This window comes from Aptenodytes forsteri, unplaced genomic scaffold (genome assembly GCF_000699145.1).
Source record: "Aptenodytes forsteri isolate BGI_AS27 unplaced genomic scaffold, ASM69914v1 Scaffold199, whole genome shotgun sequence".
NCBI lineage: Eukaryota > Metazoa > Chordata > Aves > Sphenisciformes > Spheniscidae > Aptenodytes > Aptenodytes forsteri.
In genome coordinates, this window is record NW_008795921.1 from 949,637 (window position 1) to 955,802 (window position 6,166).

The 6,166-nt window shown below is 43.6% G+C and overlaps 1 long non-coding RNA gene across 2 annotated transcripts in view; it reads left to right on the top strand.

Annotated features, from left to right (window-relative positions):
- Positions 1–6,166, top strand: part of LOC103903659 — a 22,458-nt gene that overhangs the window by 7,789 nt on the left and 8,503 nt on the right. The window contains exon 2 of one of the 2 annotated variants that reach the window (XR_657859.1): positions 5,503–5,628. The exons of the other annotated variant lie outside the window; for it this stretch is intronic. This is a non-coding gene — a long non-coding RNA (uncharacterized LOC103903659). The remainder of the gene's footprint in view (positions 1–5,502; positions 5,629–6,166) is intronic. 2 annotated transcript variants of the gene reach the window in all.

Consider the following 6,166-nt stretch of genomic DNA (forward strand, 5'->3'; position numbering starts at 1 on the left):
CCTGAAAGGAGGTTGTAGCGAGGTGGGTGTTGGTCTCTTCTCCCAAGTAACTAGCGATAGGACGAGAGGAAATGGCCTCAAGTTGCGCCAGGGGAGGTTTAGATTGGATGTAAGGAAAAATTTCTTTACTGAAAGAGTGGTGAAACATTGGAACCGGCTGCCCAGGAAAGTGGTGGAATTACCATCCCTGGATGTACTTAAAAGACATGTAGATGTGGTGCTTAGGGACATGGTATAGTGGTGGACTTGGCAGTGCTAGGTTAACGGTTGGACTTGATGATCTTAGAGGTCTTTTCCAACCCAAATGATTCTATGATTCTACCAACAGCTACTTCTAATCATCGTCAAAAGAGAGGGTGATCATGGTTTTCCCACCTGTGCTTTTTTCCTGTTTTTTTATTGCATTGAAAGCCCAGGACAGAATTGTCTTACACTTTGTCCTGCAAAATGTAAATCCATATCTGTTTTCATAATGTTTCACAGCTCTTGCCAGCAAGGAAAATACACTGGCTGAACTAAATATTGCTTCTCTCTGTGAATGCCAGTGTTATCTTTAAAGGAGGAAAACACATTGAATTTGTGATCTGAACAACAAAAGTCATAGAAGTCTTCTGAGAATCTGCAGAATCACATAAGTCTGTGGAAAAGAGACTCATGTTGTGTGCTTATCCCAGTGCTGATGTGGATTTCCCCTCCCATTTCAAGCATGATTCAGGCAATCACCTGTTCAAGTTTTTGGGAGACAGCTTTCACCAGCAGCAATTTTCACAATTCAGGATTTGCATCATATTCACACCCCTGTTTGTCTACACCTGCTCTTTCCACATTAGACCTAGAGGATGAGGTAAGTGGCCTCGTTCAACCCAGCAGTTCATGGGTTTACTCACTTATTGTAATTAAATTATGAAGCACTTTGACTGGAATCATTCAAATTTCCACTGAACTGGGGAGAAAAGATTCACTGGCTTGACTTGCACTCGGCAAGGTGAAATCTGGGTTGCACTCCATTACTCCCTTTGCCAGTACGTTTTTTTAGTATTTTTTGTCCTGAGGTGCCTGTGGAAGAGGGACGGGCACACCAAGGATCCATCCTCCCCAGGCAGAGCCAAGGAACCCATCCCCTTCCCACAGTCTTCTCAGGGCTGTGCAAACCCCAATGGCTCTGAGGTGTCCCACCACCCCTCTGCTTGATGCTTGGCATGAGGCTGGTGCGCAGGGAGCAGAGAGGGAGACCTTTGGCACCCCCCCAGTGAGTCTTGTAATCCCCAAGCTGTGGAGTTAAGTGGAGAAGAAAGGGACATCACTTGATGGACCTGCTGCTTTGTGTGGACCTAGGACACACCTATGTGGACATAGGGGGTTTGATAGTGCAAGTTATCAATTAAGGACTGACATAGGGGCTTTGATAGTGCAAGTTATCAATTAAGGACTTTAGATGTTGGGGTTTTTTTATTTAAGCCATACATACATGAGTGGGATTCTTTTCATCCCACTTGAGCTGTCAACAGTTCATGCATGTAGCCTCACACACATCTAATGCACACACACACATAAAGTGTGAAGGAGAACAAAGAAATAAAGACAAGTAGCTAGGAGGAAAGTTGGCAAATTTTAAGAAAAATAATAAATTGTATGCAATTAAAGCTCATCTCAGATTCCATGTCCATCCAGTGTCACTGACCACATTCACTGTCTCTTCCTCCCATTTTCCCACCCTTTCTGCCCAGGAAAAGAATGACTACCTGGCTCTCACCTCAGCCAATGGAGGCTATGTGTCTGTAGCCTCTATGCATAGGGTCTACGTGTAAAGCCTCCTATCTCTACTGGCAGCATCTGGCCTCACGCTGGCTCTCCATTTACATCCTCCCTTTGCAGCACTTCCCTTGGCCATTACTTTTCCAGTCACAAGTTGCTCTAAGCCCATTAACCCCACTCTGAAAGGCACCCTTTGGCATTTCTACCACATGGTGGAAAAGTGGCAGACCAAATGTGACCTCTCTCCATTTTCAAACAAGTGCTGAGCACGACCACTGTCAGAGTTAATCCTGGGTGCAAGTTGTAAATTGTGTGGCAATGCAGTGTAAATAACTACTTCTTGGGTGAGCTGTCTGTACAAACAGAGCCACTGAGAATGAAAAGGACATGGTATTTCTATTGTGAAAGGACCTCAAATATTTCCAGAGAGGACCTGGAAATCTTTTAGCCAATTAGTTTCATGAAAAGTTCTTCCCCTTCACAGCTTCTCCGAAACCCCCGTGGACTGAATGCAGCCATCCTGGGAGAGCAGTGGCTGTGCTGAAACCTCCAATTAATCCAAACCCAAGTTAATTGCAGCCATTTCCTCACAAAGGGCTCTGAGAGGCTCAGAGCACTCACCATCCACCCCTGCAGCACATTCAGGCTTCACAAGGAGAGTGCGTGCCTCTAAAAGGCAATGGGGACCTGCCCTGTCCCTTCAGAAGAAGAGAGCACAGTTTGGTTCCACATTAATGGGCAGATGGCATGATACCCGTATTTTTCACTGAAAAAGGGAATTGCGGGATCCCCAACATATTTGACTCCTCCCTGTGTACAGCCACATTAATGTTAAGGGACAAATGCCATTTGCTTTTGCATCTGGGAGGAAACCAGGGCTTGCTGTGTGTCCTCAGAAGCTCTCACATTTTTCTCTGAAAACTCTGCAATCTTTTTTTTCTAACCAGAGGAAGCCATTGTCGCTTTTGAGCCAGAAAACAACGTGAGATTTCCTCCTCCAGTGTAGCCAACAGCAAGTTTAAGAAACATAGCAGTTTCATGCCTAGCAGTTAATAAAAGCTGGTTTCCCAGAGCTTTGCATCATCTTTGGAGCTACCCCAGCTTCCTCCCTTGTCCCCTGCATGGCAGTGCTCCAGCAGAACTCTTCTGTCAGGATGGTGCTTTGCAGAATCTGACCCAGGTTAGGACCAAAAGTTTAAAGAAAATAGTGGAAACCTTGGAAGTTACAGACTTGCCTTAGTGTTGATTACTGGTGTCGCTTTGGATCACAGCCATAGCTACCTGATAAGACAAACAGAGAAGCAGTTTGTTTACAGTCACAAAGCTGTTGCCATTTATTTTGTGTATAATTATCTGTGTTTTGAAATTCACGGGTGGAGTCCCTACATTTGAGTTCCTAGAGGTCCTGGGGATTCCCAGATTGTAGCAGATCTGTTCATGTCAAATCGTTATCAGCACCGTGCTGTGGACTCTGCTGGGAACTGGCTTTGACAGTTTATCAATATTGTGAAACTGAGGAAAGATACCCTGCTGTCCAGCATCCTTCCACCAGGGAAGCTCCAGGAGTCAATGATTTAAATTAGCTGCTGGCTGCTTTCTCTTTCCAGCGCATGCATCTTTGAGAGGCCACTGCTTGCTCTACAGGGGTCACCACCAGGTCCTCCTCCATCTGAGGATGCATATTTGTAGTGACTGTTCCAGACTCTGCCTCTCCCACCACCCCAGCTCCCGCCAATATTTTCGGTCAAAGTGTCCCTTCAAAACAGGCTCTGTCACGTATGGTCTTCTATTCCAACAGGGTGTCAAGACCAAAGAGCATGTCACAGCATGCCACCGCATATTGGTGACAAAAAAGTCCCAGCAGGATCCAGCTGCCTGAATCCAAAAGGCCCAAGCCACAGCTTCCCTTTGTGTGTTCTCTAATAAGCTCCTTAGACAGAAGCTGATAACCCATAGGGTACAACTATTGTGCATTTTCCTATGGGTTATCACCTTCTGTCATGTCTCTAGGCATTAGCAATTTCAGCATACGTGCCAGTTCATGCAAAACATCTTTGAATGTCATATTTGGACTTTTCCCAGTGTGTTTTCTTACTGCACGATAGCAATGTGCAAAACACAAAAGCTTGGATGGGCTTTTGTTAGTCCTTTGAAAGACTGCAGACCTCCTGCCTGCTAGTCTGTTCTCTGAATGCTTTTCCACAAGACTTGCAAGCTTCCCTTTAGTCCATTTCCATGGCTACTGATACTCTGCTGAATATTTTTCAGACCTGGCTGAGCCAGGTATCCGACTTTGGAACCTCTTCATCCTATTCCCTACAAAATATGTTAAAAAAGGGCCAGTGCAGAATGCCTTGTGTATCACCCTATTTTGGCCACTGGATAGACCTAAAATGGGTATGGGAATTCACATCATGACCGCTCTGTTTTGCAAAATAGCAGCTGGCTTTTAGAAAAAAAACACACTTCTCTGCTTCAGATGGCAAGTGATGTAAAAATGTTTCTATGGGGATGTACCACTCATGCCCTTTAGATTACCACTTATTTTGGCTATGCTGCTTCCACTTCATGCTGTTCTTTCCATTCTGTTGTGTTGGTCAGAGTTGCTGACAGATGGGTTGATGTGTTTGTTCCAAAATTATCAGGAAGATTCCTCTGTGACTTTTTCTTGGGGAAAGGATGGAAGGTAGATGCAGACCAGGGGATTTTGGAAAAAACAGATGTAAAGTTGATATGTAGCTGTACATTCTGACAGACAGTGTTCTCTTTAGTAAGAAGAAACTGCTTTGAACAAGCGACTTTCCAGGTTTCAGCTAAACTTGAACTTGCCATGGTGAACACCATCAGAGCTGGCAGCAGTCTACATCACTGTCTACTAAGCTAACTGAACTGCCTGGACGGAGAAGACCAGATTTCATTTAGCTGATCCTGCTCTTCCCTCCCCAAGTGATCTCAAAGGGAAGCAAACAGATAATGATTCATATCCCCTAAGCATGGAGGGATCTGGGGGCACCCCATAGAGCTCAGGGCTATCATTGTTCATACCTAACATATGTGGGCAGCTGCTGGGCAAGGGCCTGATGATGAAGACCCGAATGGTGAAGACCTGAAGCTCCATCTCTTGCACTCAGTATACTGTGTCTGATACCATATAGCTCACTGGCTGAGCAAAGGAAGAACATATATAAAACCACAGACACCCAGATCTACCCCAACTCATGCAGACATCACATCTGAACGACAAACATCAAAGATGCTTCTGCTTTCCTAAAAAGAGGAAGCATTATGGGGTATGGGGTAATCATTCTGCTCTTTTCTAAGCTCCTGACCTGCCAGGAACATCACACGATAAACTCTGACGCTTCTGATAAGCCAGAGCATTAATAATAGGCAAGGACCAAGCAAATTGCCTTCAGATTAAAATACTGGAAGGCTCCCAGGGGATGCATGATGAAGAACTTGCTGAAATACATATGACATAGACATACATTCCTGCTCAGCAAAAGATGATATCAAAGTAACAAATTAAAGATGCACTTCATATTCTCCACTGCCTGCTTAATAAGCTAAATCACTTTAAAGGTCTTTATTTGCAAATCCCATGACCGGCCTGATAACTTTATCCTGTCCCTTTCCTTTCCACTGGGAGCTGCACCAGGCTTGAAAGTTTAGCTTTGGCAGAGAGGTGCCAGCTCAGGGTTGGTGGCTGCTGAAGAGCCTCTTCTGAACAACGAAAATCTCTTCTAGGAAACTATGTCACCTATACTTATTGTTGGGAGGATGTTGAACTGCTGATTGAAAAGAAAGTCTTCGTACTTCCAGAGCTATTTCTGAAATATGAGGACAAAGAAAAAAAGAGTGCATCAGTAAAAGGTGAATTTTTCAACTTCATACTTTTTTTTCCTATTACTTTTCAAAACTCAGCATTTTTCCTTGATCTATAGATTAATAGTCAAAAACTGGGGGAAGGGTGAGCTTTTCCCATGTGCATTTCATAATGCTTATAGTCTTCCACAAATACTTTTTTAAAGTAAGGAGGATGCTAAGAAGAGTGACAACTTGTTACCTGTATTCAAAACAACAGCGAAAAAGATAGTTATAATACTTTACACATGCTGTGTATCTACAAAGCACTGCAAAATAATCCATCATTATTATTTTTATTGCCTCAACAGTAGTAAGAAATAACTTGCATTGTCATTCTTTTAGCAAGTGCAGGGTGTTTAATCCTAGATTTCACTGGCTTCTGTGTAATTTAAATTTAATGTTAATTTAGGTATTACAGAAAGTACAGCAATCATAGAATCATAGAATCATAGAATAGAATCACAGAATCATTGAGGTTGGAAAAAAATTTTGTCCAATCTAAACCTCCCCTGGCGCAACTCGCAACTATTTCCTCTCCTCCTAT